The sequence below is a fragment of the Hyaena hyaena genome, unplaced genomic scaffold (assembly GCF_003009895.1).
Source record: "Hyaena hyaena isolate Hyena2069 unplaced genomic scaffold, ASM300989v1 scaffold_209, whole genome shotgun sequence".
In the NCBI taxonomy this organism is placed as follows: domain Eukaryota; kingdom Metazoa; phylum Chordata; class Mammalia; order Carnivora; family Hyaenidae; genus Hyaena; species Hyaena hyaena.
Genome location: NW_024080844.1, coordinates 270,634 through 291,563, shown reverse-complemented (window position 1 = coordinate 291,563; position 20,930 = coordinate 270,634). Strand labels below are relative to the sequence as shown.

The window sequence follows — 20,930 nt, the reverse complement described above, 5'->3', positions numbered from 1 at the left end:
AACCTATAAAAATAAAATCAGTAAATATAATTCACCATTTTAAACAGAAAACTCATGTAGTCATAATTGACACAGAAAACGCATTTAACAGAATTTAATACCGATTCATAATAAAAAAACTCTCACCAAACTAAGAACAAAGGAATTCCCTCAAGGTGACAAGGAATTCCTATGAAAAACTTTTAGCTAACATCATATTTAATGGTGAAATGCTGAACTCTTTCTCCTTCAGGCGGAAGCAATGGGAGCATGCTAGCTTTCACCACTCCTATTTAACACTGTATTAGAGGTCCTACCCCATATAATAATCAAAAGAAGAAAGTAAAGGTACACACATGAGAAATGAATAAGTCATCTTGAGTTGTAAATGACATGATGGCTTATGTAGAAAACATTAACAAATCTTCCAAAAAGCTGCTAAAACTAATAAACTGATCTAGCAGGGTTGTCAGATATGATGTCATTATATGAAAACCAATACACAGTATTTCTATAAATTAGCAATGAATAATTAATAAATGGATTTTTAAAAATACCATTTATAATGACTTCAAATAGATGAACCACTTGGGGCACCTGGGTGGCTCAGTTGGTTAAGCCTCCAAATTCAGCTCAGGTCATGATCTCATGGTCCATGAGTTTGAGCCCTACATTACACTCTATGCTGCCAGCTCAGAGCGTGGAGCCTGCTTCAGATTCTGTGTCTCCTCTCTCTGCCCCTCCCCCGTTCATGCTCTGCCTCTCAAAAATAAATAAATGTTATAAAAAATTAAAAAATGAACCACTTAAAGGCTAAAATATGCATAAGACCTACACACTGAAAATTATAAAACAATGATGAAAGATATCAAAGAACACCTAAATAGATGGACAGACATACTATGTTCATGGACCCTCATAAAATAAGAATGGTTTTACATGTAAGCCTTGGTATTCACAATGATAAGCATTTTTTTTTAACCAAAGGAAAGATACTTATTAAACAAAATCAGAATATAGCCCCTTTCTTACTTTTTCCCAAATGTTAAGCGTAATGTTAAACTGATTTCTCCTCTCAGAATGAGAATAAATAATTTTGTAGGAAAAAAGTGGAAATAATTTTATGTTAACAAATTTGAATATTTAAACCAAAGAGAAAAATTCTTATTAAAAAACTGACCAAAAGAGAGCAAGAAGAAATAAAAAACATGAATCATCCTATAGGCATAAAAAAAGAAAATCAATTGTTAAATTATTTTTTACCTCAGGTTTACATGATTTTATCTAAAGTTCAATCAAATATTCAAGAACAGAGTACTTCCAATATCACACATATTTGTCCACAGAAAAAGAAGACTCCTTAAACTGTTTCATGAAACTTAATCAGGCAATCAAAATGTGACAAGAACAAGAACAGGGATGCCTGGGTGGTTCAGTCCATTAAGTGTCCAACTCTTGGTTTTGGCTTGAGTCATGATCTCACAGTTTGTGAGTTAGAGCCCAACACTGGGGTCTGCATCGACAGCTCAGAACCTACTTGGGATTCTCTCCCTCTCCTTCTGCCCCTTCCCCACTTGTTCATGCTATCTCTCTCTCAAAACAAATAAATAAAATGTGACAAGAACAATGCAAGACAAGAAGATTATAGGCCAATGTTATTCATGAAAATAGATGGAAAAAGTCCCAAATGAAATAGCAGCAGGTCAATTTTAACATGAATATATATAAATATGAACATATATGAATAATACATCTTGACAAAGCTGGGCTTATTCCAATGAGGTAAGATTGATTTAATATTAGAAAAAAAATTCATCCTCGGGCAACAACAGATGTTGGTGAGGATGCAGAGAAAGAGGATCTCTGTTGCACTGCTGGTGGGAATGCAAACTGGTGCAGCCACTCTTGAAAACAGTGTGGAGGTTCCTCAAAAAATTAAAAATAGAACTATCCTATGACCGAGCAATTGCACTACTAGGTATTTATCCAAGGGATACAGGTATGCTGTTTCAAAGGGGCACATGCACCCCAATGGTTATGGCAGCACTATCGACAATAGCCAAAGTATGGAAAGAGCCCAAATGTCCATCGATGGATGAATGGATAAAGAAGATGTGGTATATATATATACACTACAGTATTACTCGGCCATCAGAAAGAAGGAAATCTTGCCATTTGCAACTATGTGAGTGGAACTAGAGGTTATTACGTTAAGTGAAATTAATCAGTCAGAGAAAAACAAATATCATAGGACTTCATTCATATAAGGACTTTAAGGTACAAAACAGATAAACATAAGGGAAGGGAAGCAAAAATAATATAAAAACAGGGAGGGCGACAAGAACATAAGAGACTCTAAAATACGGAGAACAAACAGAGGGTTACTGGAGGGGTTGTGGGAGGGGAGATGGGCTAAATGGGTGAGGGGCCTTAGGGATCTTCCTGAAATCACTGTTGCGCTATATGCTACCTAACTTGGATGTAAATTTAAACAAAATTAAATAAAAAAGTTTCTAAAAATTATCTATATCCATGTTTAAACAATAATTATTACATCATCTTCAATAGGTACAAAAGAAAGCAATATACTCCAATTTCATTTATGATAAGAACTGTTCACAACCTGAAAAGTGAAGGAAACTTCCTTGTAAGGTTTCTACAAAAATCTTACAGCAGAAATTATACATAATTGTGACATATTCAAAACTCTTCCCTGTAGTGAGTAACAAGATGAAGATGCCAGTTATCATCCTTCCATTCAACATGATACTAGATAGAGGTCCTGGCAAAATAATAAAGCAAAATCAATTGAAATTAGGTATAAAATTAGAAAAGTATACGTTGAATTTTCATCACTTGTGGATCATATTGTTACCTACATATAATATCTCAAGAATGTAGAAATGGATAATTAAAATTAAGAGAGTTTAGTAAACTGCTGGATTAAAAAATGGGGACAATAACATACCATTCTTCAGGGATCATTGTGACACTAATACTTACTGGTTTACATGAACTGGCAATATACGTATGTGAGAAAAAATTCAAACAGTACAACAGAATAAGGGAAAAGTATCTCGTTCCCCTGTTCTGAGTCCCTGAAGCAACCACCATGATCAGAAATGAAATCTTTCCAGATAAACTAGCATCATTACTGTGAACTTCCACTGTATGGTAGATCAAGCACCTCTTCAGAGCGTTCTCAAGATGTAAAAGAATCATAAGTTTTCTATCTGGTGATTCTACTCTCCCTTTATCTGGTTTGAGGTGCAGGTAACAAACAACCCTACTTCTAACTTGGGGTTTCATCCTTGTTAAAGTGACAAGCCATATTGTACATTCATTTCTAAGCCTCTTGATCACCTAAAAGGTCTCCAGGTTTCCCTTACAGAAAAAGCAACTCCACAGAGCTCACTTCCATACTCTGCACATATTACTAATTGGTCTTCAGGATGAAATGGACCTGACTAAGTAAGACTATCTGTATCCTTAAAATCAAATTAAGTTAAACATGTGGATAAAAATATGCTATACATAGATATTACATGCAAGGTATCATGCTGTGTACTGGGTTCTGAAGATGAGGAAGACACGATGTCCGATATTGAGCTTAGAGACTGGGAGGGGAAATGGAGGTTTAAGTAGAAAACTACTATATTCTTGTAAGAAATATAGAGTTCAGAGGGGCAACTGAGGAAGCAATAAGGAAGTGATCCTCTACCTGGGAGAGAGAGATAGAAAGGCTTCATACATAAGACCACAAACAGAACATGAAAAAGTTGAAATTTCTCAAGAGAAAAGATAAAGGATATTTTAGACAAAGGACCATGGTCATGCAAATGCGAGGGGCGGGGGAAGGTGCTGGGAGTGAAGAGAACTGAGTCAGCTTGTGTGTATTAGCTGATTAGATGAGAATGGGCTAAGGTAAACATGCAAACAAACTCTCTCAAAACTAGAGTAAGAATGTTATTTATGGATAACAAGGAGTCAACGGCAAGGAAAAGACAGAATTAATTTTTCTAATAGTGTTCTGTTCCCTCAGCGATGTCTCATACCCCTCTCACACCTCCCAGGCACCTAGAGTCATTGTCTGTAATCCTATCCTTTAATAAGATTCTTCAATCCACATCTATTAAGCAAGTGAAATTCTTGCAAAAAGAAAAAATAGGTTATATGCTAGTCAGTGGGAGTCAGTAACTGTATCCTCAAATACAGCTCAAAAGCTGTGTTTTTTAAGCTTTTTTGTTCTAAGTAGGCTCCACACTCAACATAGGGCTTGAACTCACACCCCAAGGATCAAGAGTTATATGCTCTGATTGAGCCAGCCAGATACCCCCAAAAGTTGTTTTCTTAAAATGAATATACAGAAATACACTCACTCATTCATGAGAGAGAGAGAGAGAGAGAGAGCGCAAGCGAGCACTCATGAGAGTGGGCAAGCACAAGGGGCAGTTCGTGATCTTGCGGTTCGTGGGTTCGAGCCTTGCATCGGGCTTTGTGCGGACTGCCAGCTCAGAGCCTGAGCCTGTTTCGGATTCTGTGTCTCCCTCTCTCTCTGACCCTTCCCTGTTCATGCTGTCCCTCTCTCTCAGAAATAAATAAAACATTAAAAAAAATTAAAAAAAAATAGAGCAAGCACAAGCAGTGGGAAGGGGAGAGTGGAAGAGGGAGAGGGAAAGAGAGAGAATCTTAAGCAGGCTCCACACTCAGCACAGAACCCAACAAGGGGCTCAATCTCACAACCTTGTGATCATGACCTGAGCCAAAATCAAGAGTTGACCTCTTAACTGACTAAGCCACCGCGGCACCCCATACTCACTTTAAAATAAAATAAACGTGTTTATAATATGTGAGGCCAACTTTCAAATATTTTTAAAAGGAAACTGAATGCAGAAAAAAGTATCAATTATTTAATTCCCTACATAACTACACATTCAATCTCTTCTCAGTATAATGCACTCTATACACTGCCATGAAAATATTCTCATGTGATACTTTCATCTCCCTGGACAATGGGCTTTAGGAGCTTACTAATGTCTACATAAGAAAGCCTACACTGGGTGATTCAGACAGTTAAGAATCCGACTCTTGATCTCAGTTCAGGTCTAGATCTCAGGGTCCTAGTTTAAGCCCCACCTTGGGCTCCAAGCTGGGCGTGAAGGAAGGAAGGAAAGCAGTGGGGGAGGGAAGGAGGAAAGCCTACACTTCTTTTTTCAGAATGGCATTCAAGACTATGTAATCTGGAACCTCTGTCATTCTCCAACAGAGTTCCTATCCCCCTTTCTTTACTTAGATTACTCAATGACAAGTTTCTGAAACATCCATTGCAGTTTCTCTCATCTATACCTTTGTTCACACTGTTCTGCAGCCTGAAGGCAGTGTAGCAAAAAGAGCCAGGTACACCTGGATTCAAATTCTAACTCTACTACTCCTTTTTTAGTTGTGTTATCTTGGGTAAACCAGTTAACTTCTCTAACCTTTAATTTTACTTGTAAACAGAGATCAAAAGTATATAGCTTACAAGACTTATGGTGATGATTTTGAATTAAGATACCATTTAGTATATGAGGCCTGGCCGGTACTAAACAGATGCTGGTTTATGGTCTTCTGTTCAGGCATGTCCTTTACCTGTGTCCCAAGCCTTCTGAAACCCTGCTTTATGAAGTCCAGCAGAAGAGCCAGTATCTTCATGAAGTCTTCTATAATTCTCCCAATTAGAAGTAATCTCTCCCCCTCTAGTGTCAATACTTTCAAGGATATTTCTCTTATACAGATTTCTTTCATTCAGGCTTATACCACAGTTGTTTATAAATATTTATATTGGGTTGTAAACCATCTAAATATATATTATATATTTAGGAATGTTTTATATACTGCAAAATTAATATCTAATGAGTTAAAAACAAGTAAGTTGTTCAGTTATATGGATTAGTGTAGAAAGTGTTGAAGATAATGACAGCAAAATTTATTATTTATTTATTATTATTTTTTTAACATTTATTCAGTTTTGAGAGTGAGACAGTGAGCAAGGGAGGGGCAGAGAGAGAGAGAGAGAGAGAGAGAGAGAGACAGAATCTGAAGCAGGCCCCAGGCTATGAGCTGTCAGCACAGAACCCGATGTGGGGCTCGAAGTCACAGACCACAAGATCGTGACCTGAGCTGAAGTCAGACACTTAACCGACCAAGCCACCCAGGCACCCCTGCAACATTTATTTCTTGACTGGTCATGAACCTTGAGTTTCTCATCTATCTCAATAGTTCTCATATATTTTCTAATCTTGTTCCACAATATTATGTGGACGATACTATTATTTTGATTTCACAGAAGAGAAACAGAGGTACAGAAAGCAGCCCACCCAAAGGCTCAAAGCTAGTATTTAGTGGCAACAGGAAGCAAATCTCACAATCTGACTCTAGTAGTCTTCATCAGAACACTACCATAAGACAGAAGTTATAAATGACACATACCTGCCCTTCCCCGGAGATGTTTAAAAGCACGACCTTGCCAAATAAAAATCTCAAAAATTTCAGAAAACATTTTCTCCTCCAAAACAACTTTATGGTCTGTGCTGTAAAACTAAGGAAGGCAAGTTCTTTGAAGATTTTACTGGGGGAAAAACAGAGCTAAGACATATGATCTTTAAGACTTGAGTCTTCCTGTCAAGTGCTAGAACACTATTAGTGACAGGGCAGATGCAAAGTGCAGTGAAATACTATTCACATTTGTCTTCTAAAAGCCAAGAGCTGCAGTTAAGATAGTAAAAATTAATGTGAATGGTCTGTCTTCAATAGTTTGTACTGCAAGCACTGAATTTTCTTCTGAAAGTGTCCACTAAGTTAAAACTGTACATCCATTTAAATCCTTCAGACAAACACTAAAACTGGTAAAACTGGTAAATCACTATGTACAACACAAAGTATCTGCAAATACAACTCCCTAGAGGACACAGAACAGTGAGAAAGGTGGCTGAATTTCATATCCTTCCTTAAATAAATATTAATAAAGAAAGTATATAAAAATGTGAGGCGGGAGCCTGGGTGGCTCAGTAGGCTAACCATCTGACTTTGGTTCAGGTCATGATCTCATGGTTCGTGGATTCGAGCCCCGTGTTGGGCTCTGTGCTGACAGCCAGCTCAGAGCCTTGAGCCTGTTTCAGATTCCGTACCTCCCTCTCTCTTTGACCCTCTCCTGCTCACGCTGTCTCTCTCACTCTCTCTCTCTCTTTCTCTCTCAGAAATAAATAAAATATTAAAAACAGAATTAAAAAAAAAACCTTACTTTTTTCTGTTAAGACCTTTTTATATTTGGTATCCAAAGGAACCCGTGTTCACAATAAGAGCATACTGTTCTCAGGGGTGGGTATTAAAACTATTTAACAACAGGAACAGGCACCAACCTAGCAGAAGAAAACTACTAGAACTATACCATTGCTTATGTGACTGTCCCTGATTTTAGCATATCCTTGGCCATAAAAGTAGTTACAATTCCATCTAGTCTTTAAGTATAAGAGTAAAGTGACAGTGCATATTCCACCTTCTAACGGGATTTAAGTTTATATTGTGAAGATCACATTGTGAGCTTCCACAAAACCTCAAAGAGCAAGGAAGGATGTATAACTGATGGTCCTAGTGCAGTCTACAAAATACGTACTTGCCTTCATATTCAAATAAATCCATCTCTAATTACTATCTCAGTTTTGATTTGTCATATATGAGGATCACTTGATTCCTATATTCATATATCTGGTTTGAGTAGAAGCCAGCTGTCACCTACTAGATTTACTGGAGTCTGCGGAGGAGTAAGGGGCATATAGGATCTGGCAGCAAAAGGGTGAGAGCACACACAGGGCTACATGGAAGATGAAACAAGAAAATGGTAGCAAGGAGGTTCAAAGTGACGGAAGCACTGCAAAGGATTTAAGGACATCAGGCTACACGCTGTATTTCTTGGCCTTGGCTCAAACACCCTAGAAAACAATAGCGTGGTAGGGATGCCTCTCAAATATATTTGTAAACCATCCAGAGATAGATGCAGTCATAAGACATTCCTTTCCCTTTTGAATTACGCCTCAGTAGTATTTGTGTTCAGAATTTTTAGTTAGAGGTCATTTTAGTGAAGGGTCTTGAATCTAGATTTGAATTTCTCACGTAAATAAGCAGAGCACAAATAATACAGGTGAGCACAAAATCTTAAAATGGTTCATCAAAATGAAGACCAGAGTAGACTCATGACTTCTAAAGAGTTTAGAAAAATAAAGCTATTCAACAATATTGCTCAGAGTAAGAAATACATGGGGATTTCAGAACCATGAAAAAGGACAGATCCTCACACCATTAGCTATAAATAGACCCAGCTGTGGCCTGCTTGCAGCGCTTGTGCTGAGCACCACACCTCAGGGCATTAGCAATGCCACTGCAGCTCCCTCCCCTGTGGACAGAACACACACCGTGAAAAAACCCAAGATTTCAAATTTAGTGCTAAGAAGTTAATACTTAGTAGCTAGCTTTTCCCCATTAACGGTCATTCCTGAAATTTGTTACAGACATAAAAAATTACATAAACTGTATTTTGGAACAGTCACTTTCTTAATGACAAGTCAATTCTTCCTGAAAAAAACTTCATGGAAGCTACCTCTGATTGGCTTCTTCATCTCTAAAATACGGACTGGCCTCTACTGATAACCCTGATTAGTTAAGCCAGTGTGGTCGCTCATAAAAATAGTATTTCTATATTCATTCCCCTGCCTTAATCAAACAAATGAAACCTACTTTTAAGACCATAAAATATCTAAACACCAGTTAAGACAGATGCAAAGTAGCCTCACTTGGTTGTCTATTAAATCTAGCACACTTAACGGTCACAGACCCTAAAGAAACTGGAAAGCTGGTTTCAAGGCTGTATGAGGGACGATCGGACCCAGTCAGCTGCCCTACGCCAGACAGAGACCGCCATGTTTACGCAGGATCGCTGCAATGTGCGGACAAAGGCATTTTTCCATTTGTCCATGTGGTTGGTCCTGCAGGTTCCATTTTTGGTGCGCTTCATTATTAAGAAGCTTTTGTTATCCAGTCTTTCCTACAGCAACTTCCCGACTGCATCAGATTCTCATTTAAATACACTTTAATGCATTCAAATAAACTATAGGGAAAAAAAAAACAGGATTCAGACAGATAATGGAAAAAGAACCATGAAACCATATAAAGTCAAAGTGATCGTTACCTAGGCATAAAGACTGTAAAGAACATGTACAAGGGAAGGAGAGCTGAGATACACCCCCAAAAACTCATTCGCCACCTTCCCTTCATTCGCAATGGTTTCCAAACTCTTCTCCCTTCTCATTATCCAGCCGTAATCAATTTAATTTTCCTTGCCACACAACAACCCAATATGATCTCAGATGCCCACAGCTTCAATCCCTCTGGACCCTGGATGCTCTCCTGAATAAAGCTCGTGAACAATGTGCTTGCAATCACACAGCTGGCAGAAAACAACTGCGTGGTACGCACCGCAGATCCAGGGGCCGCGGCCCATCAGCTGGGCATTTCTATGGGTGCTCTTTGCACAATCCTCCAGAATACTCTGGCAAAACTGTCTCGAGAGTTCTGTCCTGCTCCCGGGGTACCACATAACACAGGACAGACAGCAATGAATGTACACGGGGCCCCGCAGTGCATTTTGGTGCTGCCATAGCACTGCCTCACCTTCTGGGAGACTCAATTTCTTCAACTACAAGGCAGGTAATGTTAGGCCCTTCACAGAATTTTATGAAGACTCAAAGGAAACAAAGTAAAGTATCTAACCAAAAAGGAAATGGAGTATTATACACGGCAAAAAAGTGGTAGTTATCAAAACATTATAACCTAATTCTTTACAATTAAAAGGCAGCTGCCTGAAGTATGACTGTCTGAATATATCAGTCACCATATTCATGGTCTTATAAAATTGATGAAAAACAATTGATGCAACAGAACTACTGGCACACAGCTACAGGGCAAGAAAGGGCCTCTTCACCTCTATTTTCAACTGACATTATCCTTGCAAAGGATTCAATAAGACTGAGGTAGAGTGGGTTAACACAATGAAAACTAGAAGGTATTGACTTTTACTGCATGTGGAGTTACAAGTTCTTAAATATTACACATTTTCTAATATTTACTATTTCTAAGGTGATGGGAAGAAGTAAGAGCTGTTCTTATTGGGCCAAGGTTGTAAAACTTGAAGTCACAGGGAAATATAATGGGCTTCCTTGTGAAGCAGGAGCTGCTTGTCACCAGAAGTATTCAAAAAGGTTGGAGGACACCCCATTAGAAATGTGATAGAATTCATTACTACAGGGGTGCCTGGGTGTCTCAGTCGGTTAAGCGTCCAACTTCAGCTCAGGTCATGATCTCACGGTTCTGTGGGTTTGAGCCCCGCGTCGGATTCTGTGCGGACAGCTCGGAGACTGGTGGCCTGTTTCGGATTCTGTGACTCCCTCGCTCTCTGCCCCTCCCCCACTCATGCTCTGTCTCAAAAATAAATAAAAAACAAACAAAAAAAATTAAAAAAAAAAATTCATTACTACAATGGCCAAAAGGTAAGGAATCTAATGGTAGTCATCTATTCAACACTCTACTTCTTCTGTAGTTACAAAACTCAGCACTGTACTTAAAAGACTCCCTACCTAATGACATTACAATATGTAACAGGACAGAAAAGGGTGTGTCGGCACAGTGAGCAGCAAGGTCAAAGGCACAAGGGTTAAAAAAAAAAAAAAAAAAAAACAAGTTAACCATCATGGTGTGTTTGAAGAGAGTGTAAAATGTGCCTATGTAAGTGGCAGGTGATCAGGCTGAAGAAGTGGGTGGGGTTTGATAAGAGGGTGTTAAGCGTCACATAAAGAAGCTTAGATTTCATTCTATACTCATCATCAGGACATGATGGTATGTGACAGAGTAGCAGGGGACAAAACAGAGCATGGATTCAAAATTAAAAGAAAAATGACATCAGATTTGTGCTTAGACACATACCCAATTTCTAAGACTCCATTCTTTAATGGTCAAAACTCTGTACTTAAATAGATTTGATTTTAAATTTATGGAATACTGAAGAATAGGATTGCATTTAATAAAATTGAAAACAATCCAACATTTTTCATGTTGTAGTAAATCATAGCAATAGTCTACATTGTCTGAATTTCCATGGAAATCCCCTTGATTCCTAAGTAGAATACCAAATTGGCATAAATGTGTCTTCACAACTGTCAGTTACATGTAAGAAGCCAGGCAAACTTTCTAGAAACATTCCTTACTTGAGACTAAATAATTAAAAATCTTAATGGTTAAGATCCTGTCACATCACAACTTTTAGATACCATAAATATTTTCCTCACACTTCAAAAATTCTTGTCCCTGGCTAAAAACGTCTTGAGACTTTCATTCGGAAACAAATCTCAAAATAGAAGGTTTCATTGCTATTAACAATTCGGACATTGATTGGTCTTTTGTAATGGAGATTACTTCTGTCACTAAACTAAATGACTACATGAGGTATGGCAGGGAGTGATGGTTATAGATGAATGTACATTATAAACCATTTTTTGCTAAAGGTAATTATCCCTAAAATGTTATAAGAAATAAAAAGCCTATTACTGTTAACATAGTTCTGAAATATGCTGACAATACAAATTTAAATAGCAAGAAGTCTAAGATAATGAAATGTGAATGTTAAAACCCCTTATATCTGTAGAGGTAACGCCAAGTGTTAAAACCTAGAGAGCTCAGCTTGGAAACGGAGAAAGCTGGAAAGAGCAATGCCCCTATGATTACAAGAAAAAAGTTGAAGTACTGCTAATTAATGCCATTTTTGGAACCTATGAAAGAACTGAATCAGAGGCAAAACGATCTAAAACCAGAAACAGCGGGTACTTGCAGGGAGAGAGAGAACACCAGAGTCCGGGGAAACCCAGGCTTGTGAGGAACTGGTTCTGCAAGTGTTCTAGAAGATGAGCAAACATTTCTAATAAATTTTAACTTGATAAACAAGCAATGTCTTGCAATACAAGTAGTACATGACGCCAAATGTCACATGGTCACAACTGAGCCAAAGTTTCCTGTCTCCCTCCCTCCTCTTTCTTTCTCTGTGGGATTGTGGGTGACTGTCTCCCATGCTCAATGGTTGGGCTGCAGTGTTTGGCAGAAATTAGTGATTTTTCAGAACATCGCAAGGTGCCCACAACTGGCATTAGTGTACTTTTTTGTCACTTCAAAGCACCTATGGACAGTCCCTTGCTTTTCTGTACATGAGTAACCTTAGGAATGTTTTGCTTCATTCTAGATCAGGCTGCCTGCAGATGCAGACCCTTTTGTCTGCTGCCTCATTGCCAGTTACATTAAATACAGTTTTTGACAAGAGTTTATTAATTCTGTACTGTAGTCAACATCTGTACGAGTGTATGGAATGGCCCTCATGCAGAAAAAGATTCCATTAAGCCAACAGACAGCAGTGATTCCATTAGTGATAGTGGAAGTCGTTCTACACAACAATCCTCCTCTCTTTTGTCTCCCACAACAGCTACAAAGGTTTTCAAAGATAAGTGTAGGTTAATGTGTTTATTTTTCTTACTATTTTGTATTTTGTTTATTATTTTGTATTGTATTACAGTATTTAATAACTTTTAGATGAATATTTTTAGGTTGTAGAACAAATCATCTGAGTTTCCATTATTTCTTATGGGGAATTTTGCTTTGATATACAAGTACATGGATTACAAACATGTTTCCAGGTTTTACTGTATCTGTTTACCTGAAAGAGAAATAGCTGGACAAGCCAGCAGGAAGATTAAGTTAATGTTTAACAAAATGCTACACGGTGGCTAGCACAGAAGTATGCGGCCCCTGCAGCCATAAACATTGGGGGAGGGGGCGTAGTATACTCTTACCAAACTTTTCTTCTATGATCCCTCCCAGGGTAGACTGGAGAAAATCTTGGGAATACCACCCATTTCCTAAAGCCATCCAAATACCTCCTATGTCTTCTAAAGAACAAAAGGATCGGTCTGTAGAGAAAATGGCTGGGGAGGAGGGGTAGGCACTGGTAGAAACCAACTGCAGTTGAGGGAGAGGAACAGAAAACAAAGTGTCTTACTCTCAGGGGAAGGTCAGGAACATACACTAGGCCCAGCATTACATTTGGAAGAGGGGCAGAAAGAACTGTGAAGTCCACAACCTAAACACCTAGGTTCATAGGACCAAACCTGGACTGAGGATTAACCAAAACTTCGAAGAACATCCTTCCTCTCATAACCACCCAGCCACATAAACGAGCACTAAGAAGAAAAATTAAAAAGGACTATAGCAAGGATTACTTCAAGAGACAGATTTGTTCAGGGAAACAGTGCAAAGGACAAACCAAACACCGAGCAGAGAACACACTGAGAAAAATCCTCTGGCAAAGCAGCCAATACCCTATACACAAAGTATCACTAGATTATGGTGCACTGAGGGGAATCATAGGAACAACACACTTTAAAACAACCTCATTCAGGACTACATGTACACAACCCCCACAATGGAAGTCTGGCAGAATGAAAAACAGGCTCACCCACAGCATAAACAGTATTTCCCTCAGTACCTACTGTCCCGTACAATATGTATGGCTTTTAACCAAAAATGACAAGGCATTCAGGGGAAAACAATCTGATGAGACAAAGTGATCATTCAGCTAAATTCAGTATGACACAGATGTTGGCATTATGTAAAAATAACTATCATTAGTGCATTAAAGAGCCCAATTTAAAAGGCAGAAAATGTATAAGATCAGATAGTTTCAGCAAAGAGACTTAAACTCTGAGAAGGAAATCAAACAAAAATGGCAGAAACCAAAAACATAGTAACAGAATGAACAATGCCTTTAATGGTATGATCAGTAGTAGACTTGACAAATCTGAGGGAAGAATAAGTGAACCTGAAGACAGAACAACAGAAATTACCAAAAAGAATCTTACTGCAAATTTGCATACTGTACTTATTTCCTTAACAATTGACTTACTAAGTTTTCCATGTAAGAAACTTCTGTCTTCAAGACTGACACATCAAAATACTGAGGCGATAATGCAGAACAGTTAATAAGACAATTATTTACACTACAATCAAATAATTTTCCAAGTAGAAAAATAGAAATATAAAAATTATAATTAAATTTATAAGCAAATTTTAAGAAAACTTGTAATTAAACAGTTCTACACCCTTTTTTATTATTTCTAACTCATTATCACATGAAAATTTTATTTCATATTCTTTTTTTAGATTCCCTATGAATACTTTCATATCTACCACCAGGCATACTGATTATCAACAAACTGTGATAAAGCGTAAACAAATTATAGATGTAGTCCTTTTTATTTCAAATTAGGGATATGTTAGTCTAAACAATTATTCCTAAAAGCTCATGTTAAAAGTTAAACATATTTTAGACCTATTCAAAGTTATATTAATACTTCATGGCAAACTCCAGAAAATATACCTTTAATAAGGTAGCTGATATACATAAAAATCATTGAAACTTTATTTCCATAAACAGATTTACTATTTTTAGATGGGAAAAAGGTGGTTTTATAATCTTATTTACCTGTTCTTGCTTTTTATTTGTGAGATTATATGCAGACTGTTAGCAATTATTATGGAGTTATTTTTTCTTCTTTAATGTGTATTTTGTTAGAATAGAAAAATCATGAGATGTTTTGTAATTTAAATTTGTTTTTAACTGAAGTATAATTAACCTAATGGTATTATATTAGTTTCAGGCATACAATATAGAGATTCATCAATTCTATATATTTCTCAGTGCTTATCACAATATGCATACTCCTAATCCCTTTTAGGTCTTTCACCCATTCCCCCACCCACTTCACCTCTGGCAACTGCCAGTTTAATCTCTGTATTTAAAAAAAAAATTTTTTTTTAAGATTATTTTATTTTGGGGGCGCCTGGGTGGCTCAGTCGGTAAAGCCTCCGAACTTGGCTCAGGTCATGACTCATGTTTGTGGGTTTGAGTCCTGCATCGGGCTCTGTGCTGACAGCTCAGAGCCTGGAGCTGCTTCAGATCCTGTGTCTCCCTGTCTCCCTGCCCCTCCCCCGCTCATGCTCTGTCTCTCTCTGTCTCAAAAGTAAATAAAAACATTTTAAAAAAAGATTATTTCATTTTTGAGAGAGAGAGAAAGAGCGTGAGCAGGGGAGGGGCAGAGAGAGAAAGGGAGACAGAATCCGAAGCAGGTTCCAGGCTCTGAGCTGTCACCACAGAGCCCAATGTGGGCTTAAACTCCCAAAGCATGAGATGAGCTGAGCAGAAGTTGGAGGCTTAGTCAGTTTAGCTTCTGACATAGTGATCTTTTCTTGGCTTGCTATTCTGTTTCACTGATCTGTTTTGATTACGACATTTATATTTTATCTTGAAATCTGGGATTATGAGACCTCCAACTCTGTTCTTAAAATTGTTTTAGCTGTTTGGTGTGTGTGTGTGTGTGTGTGTGTGATTCCATACAAATTATGGTACTATTTGTTCTAGTTCTGTGAACTTTTTTCTTAACTATGTATTAACAAATTAACAAGAATTCTTCATACAATTGGTCTGTTCTTTATATAACAGATGTACTTTGTGTGAATGTCATATGATATGGGTTAAAATGCTTATTCACAGCCAAACATCTCATTTGAGTTTTAAAGAACCCTGTGAGGCAGTAAATCTGGTGTTGCTTCCTTTTATAAAAGGTGAGAAAGCAAACAGTGGCAAAGTGATTTGGCTAAGGTTTCTCACTCTCTTAGGTGACATGAATCTAGAGTGGAAGTAAAGGGAAAAACATAAAAGGATTAAAATAAAGAGCTTCTATACACTTATTCTGTGACTTTTTCTTTCATTTTAAGTTTGCCAAGCTATATAAAAACTAATGTAAACTTCAAAGTGAGATCAGAAAACATTTATAATTTTCAGTAATTGGTATTGCTAGTATAATTTAATGCATAGCCTTATCAAGCCAAGTTGCCAGACTACATTTTATAGCACTAATTTTTAATCATTAATATTTTGATCTCCTTTAGGAATCTAATAAAAGCAATAAGCTCTCTAGTAAAATAATCACATGGACAGGCAAACTTTTGCATATGCTTTTAGTGGGGTCAAAGAACATCCTAAAAAACAGTGTAGAATAGGTTACATGATTTCCAAATTTTGTACTAGACAAATTTGATTTGTACGAGACAAATCAAAGAGGCCCAATGGATCGTTAAGAGGAGCAACTAAGCAACTACTAATCTAATTAACACATATTTAATAAAGAGCTATTAAAACAGAATTCAGGGACACCTGGGTGGCTCAGTTGGTTAAGCATCCAACTTTGGCTCAGGTCATGATCTCACGGTTCGTGGGTTTGAGCCACACATCAGGCTCTGTGCTGACGGCTAGCTCAGAGCCAGGAGCCTGTTTCAGATTCTGTATCTCCCTCTCTCTCTGACCCTTCCCTGTTCACACTGTCCCTCTCTCTCTCAGAAATAAATAAAACATTAAAAAATTTAAAAAAAAAAAAAGAAAAAAAACAACAAAAAAACAGAATTCAGTCCAGGAAAACTAGTCAATCACATCAACTAAGTACTAGTCTGAAGTGTCAGAATTACTATCCATTCTATTTCTTTTAGTACTTCAATATTCACAGAGCTAGTAACGTGAGACTACAGTCACACAGTTAAAAAATGGAGATGCTACTGCATCTATGCTTCCATTTCACATGTAGGTTAAGTTGTACAATCAAAACTTCACAACAATGTCAGAAAGGGAAAAAAGCATCAGTCTATTATTTTTCCTATCTCATAATAATCCTTCAACATATTAAGTTATTACAAGAGAAGCTTTTCATTAGAGGAACATGAGAGAAGCAGATGTTATTAAGATGCAATAAAAATTCAAAGACAATAACTTCCCATTAACCTGTGATAATTAAGAGTCTATCTGAACTTACTGATAATGCGAAGTTTCCAAAATCAATGCAAAACATAATGTAGTAATTACAGTATTAGAAACATTACATTAAGAATGAACTGGTAAAGAATATGGGAACAAAAAAGTTCAAGTTTTAGGGAGACTTAAAAAATGATATGGTTTTTCTTGGCACTGTTATTTGTAAATTAGTCATATTTAGAAGTATAGTCTTTGAAAGGTGTTACAATTTGCTCAATAAAGATTTCTAAAAGTAGTCTAAGAAAATTCCCCTACAAAGCTTGTTTCTGCATTTTTTCAGCATCAATAAGGTTTCTCGTCTAAGGTAAGGTACATCTCACTGGTAGAGGGGTTCTCTGCTGGGGGCTAGTGCACACCCACGAGTAGAGGCAGTTATACTATTTGTGAATTTAGAAGCTGAATCAAGACAGAAATAATGCAAACCATGGAGTTACTCACACAATGTTTTCATGAGTGTGTATACACTGGGGTAAAACAAAGTTTCGTGTATTAGTGGGCCTACAGGTAAACTATATGGTCTTACTATAAGCATGTAAGTTGGTTTTACATATGGCCACTGGGCAACAGAAAATCTGGTCTACAACCCCTTCAAATTAAAGAGGGAAATCGAGGTGCGTGGGTGGTTCAGCTGGCTGAGCGTCCAACTTCAGCTCAGGTCATGATCTCATGGTTTATGAGTTCGAGCCCCACATCGAGCTCTGTGCTGACAGCTGGGAGCCTTAAGCCTGCTTGGAGTTGTGTGTGTGTGTGTGTCTCTCTCTGCCCCTGCTCCACTATCACTCCGTGTCTTTCTCCCAAAAATGAATAAAAATTTTAAAAAATTTTTAATAAAATAAAATTTAAAAGAAGGGAAACAAAACTCAGATATGTTAGGAGACTTACCTAAATGAAAAAAGCTAATTAACTGCTGTAAGTCTTAATCCCTTTAATGAAATAGTAGATCCTGGAATTAAATTTCTTAAAATATATCTCCCAAATTCTTGGACTGAAGTAAAGCTCCATCACCAATGCCTTTATATTCTTGCCTATCACATCTGTTTTTCTGTTAATTAAACTAAAACCACTAATCAAAAGTTGAAGTAAAGCACTTTTCTTAAAGTCTTTTATACAGTTGCACAGATAAAGTTCAAGGTTCTTAACATAGTCTAGAATGATCCTTTAAAAAAAAAATCACTCTTCATCTACCACTTCATGTTTCCTCTCCCACTAGTCCTGTTACATCTTAGCAGCCTCCAAACACAGGGCTCTTTCATACTCTTAAGCTTTTGTACCTGCTGTTCCTTCTACCTAGAAATATACCTGGAATAGATGTGCATAACTTACTCAAAATACTAAGCAAGATAGGAGGACACATTAGATGCTCAAATATTAATTTTCCAACTTTTACATATTAATTTATTACTAGCAGTACTACCATTTACTGAAAAGTTACCACACGTATGAGCATTCATGTGCATAATGTCATCTGCTTCCTAACAACACCTTAAGGTATTTAAATGTTCGTATTAACTCACTTCAAAAATGAGGAAGTAGACTCAGAAACGATAAGGAATTTTTCTTGGGCGTCACAGCTAAGAACAGAACCAAGGTTTACACTGAAAAATCAGATCTCAAGACTGTGCTACACGAAAACACACACACCTCGTCCCTCTTCTCACCTCATCACCTCTTCCCTTACCTCCCCATCCCAGACGATCGGTGCTGTCAAGGTTAAGAGGAACTATAGTGTAAACACTGGTCTGTGTTTTAGAAATCAAAATCACAATAGATATCAAAAGCTAAACAATATTCTGAACACTTTCATCTAGGTTTTCCCACACTTACAGAATTCTGTGTTACAAATATTGCAAGAGCAAAGGGGAAAAACAATAGGCCCCAAAACATTATGAACTATGAAAAACTTAAGAGGCAGCCTAAATGTTTAATAATAAAAGACAAAAGAGTAATTCATAATAACTTCCACTAACATTATGATGTAAGGAGAGGAAATGCTTAGATGTAATTAGTATAAAAAGCCACATAAAAAATATACGTATAATGTAAAACTATTTAAGAAATGTAGGCCGGAGACTGGAGGACAAACGTCAAAACGTTAAGTGCGGTTCTGTTTACATGCTACCATTACAGGTCAATTTTCCCTATTCTCTATTTCCTGAAAGTTCTTTATTAATGGAGGAAAATGTAACACTCTACAGCAGAGATGATGAAGGGATAAAGGAACGTCATCCCATGCCCCATGAATAAGATCTAACTGGATTTAGAGGATCCAAATGCAGAAGCCAAGTTTAGGCTTGGTCAGGCATCACAATAGGCATAAAAGGAAACCTGTGCTTATTCTGACTGGTTTTGAGTGCTCTGATATACCACTTGTATATTTTAGCAAGCATAGGAGAAAACTGAGTAATTCAAATGCAAATGTTCATGCAAAGAACTAAAACCTCATGCTTATTTTAAAACGGAATTGCCACTTGGGGCGCCTGGGTGGCTCAGTCCGTTAAGCATCCGACTTCAGCTCAGGTCATGATCTCACGGTTCGTGGGTCTGAGCCTCGCGTTGGGCTCTGTGCTGACAGCTGGCTCGGAGCCTGGAGCCCGTTTCAGATTCTGTGTCTCCCTCTCTCTCTGACCCTCTCCTGCTCATGCTGTCTCTCTCTCAGAAATAAATGAAACATTAAAAAAAAAAGTAACTGCCACTTATCTATCACACAGTAAGAACCATGGCACCTTAAACTGGGTGGGAGAATCTCTTCCTAAGGGTTTATTCACACCGATTCAGGGCAAATAGTTTCACTCTTAATAACTCACATTGATGTAAATCTTTATACCTAAAAAAACCACAAAACACACACAAGCTTAAAAGCAATTTATGTTTTTGATAAATCTCATCCAATAGAAAAATATACCTTCAAACAATTTACTAATATTACCAAAAAATAAAGCTGTTTCGCCTCTTTAGTTATAGCAAATGGGGGAGTATAAAGTTAATATATTTAAACAAAGACATAACAAAAAACCAAAAACCAAAATAACCCCCAAGTTATTGCCCTTGAGAACTGATTTTTTTCTTCATATCCCTAAAACGATGATTTGGAAAGTAGAGAATAAAAAAAGGAAAAAATGAGTAAAAGCATGCCCCTAATACCTAGAAAACAATCTCAACTCTGGTCAAAATTAAGTAGTTATCTTCATTCTGCTTCTTCATTACAGAAAGACTGAAACTTACTTTTAAACGTGGTGAGGATTCAGATGGGAGAGTGTAAAATCTGCAAGGCACCCAGGCTTTTTCTTACCAGTACTGTCCAGTGAGATCCCCAGAAGGGATCCTCGAGAACCTGTTACGCTGACAATAATTCATCCTTTCCAGGGTGCATGGGGGCATCAGTCTGTTGAGTGGGCGACTTCAGCTCAGGGCATGATCTCAGAGTTCGTGGGTTCGAGCCCTGTGCCAGGCACTGTGCTGACAGCTCAGAACCTGTAGCCCACTTCGGATTCTGTGTCTCCCTCTCTCTCTGACCCTCCCCTGCTCACACACTGTGTCCCTTTCTCTCTCAAAAATAAGTAAAAATCAGAAAAATTTAAAAAATAAACATTAAAAACATTTTAAAATAATTCATCCTTTCCACGTAAAGGAAAGCATAGCTGTCAGATCTTAAAAATCCTGAAAAATATAAAAAACTTCTAATTAAAAAGTCTTAAATCTTTACAAAACAGAAAACTTTGAGAAAATGAATATATTCCTCATAAAACAAGGACTTCTATGGAAGTCCTTTTTGAAACTGCAAGGCTAACTTATTAATTGGGAGAAGCATAAATTTGCCTTTTATTCTTTCCAGAATTCGGAATAACTGCTTTTAAATATAAATGCCCACATTAAGTTTCTATAACAATTATCCATTCTTATTCATTGACATTTTGGATTACTCCAAACCACTATAGTCTTCCATTAGTACAAACATCAAGGATTA

The 20,930-nt window shown here is 37.4% G+C and overlaps 1 protein-coding gene and 1 non-coding gene across 3 annotated transcripts in view; both read right to left on the bottom strand.

Moving 5' to 3' along the window:
* Positions 1 to 20,930, bottom strand: part of COP1 (COP1 E3 ubiquitin ligase) — a 226,234-nt gene that overhangs the window by 11,478 nt on the left and 193,826 nt on the right. The window lies entirely within an intron of this gene.
* LOC120238594 lies at positions 8,875 to 9,010 on the bottom strand. Its single transcript, XR_005530263.1, has one exon.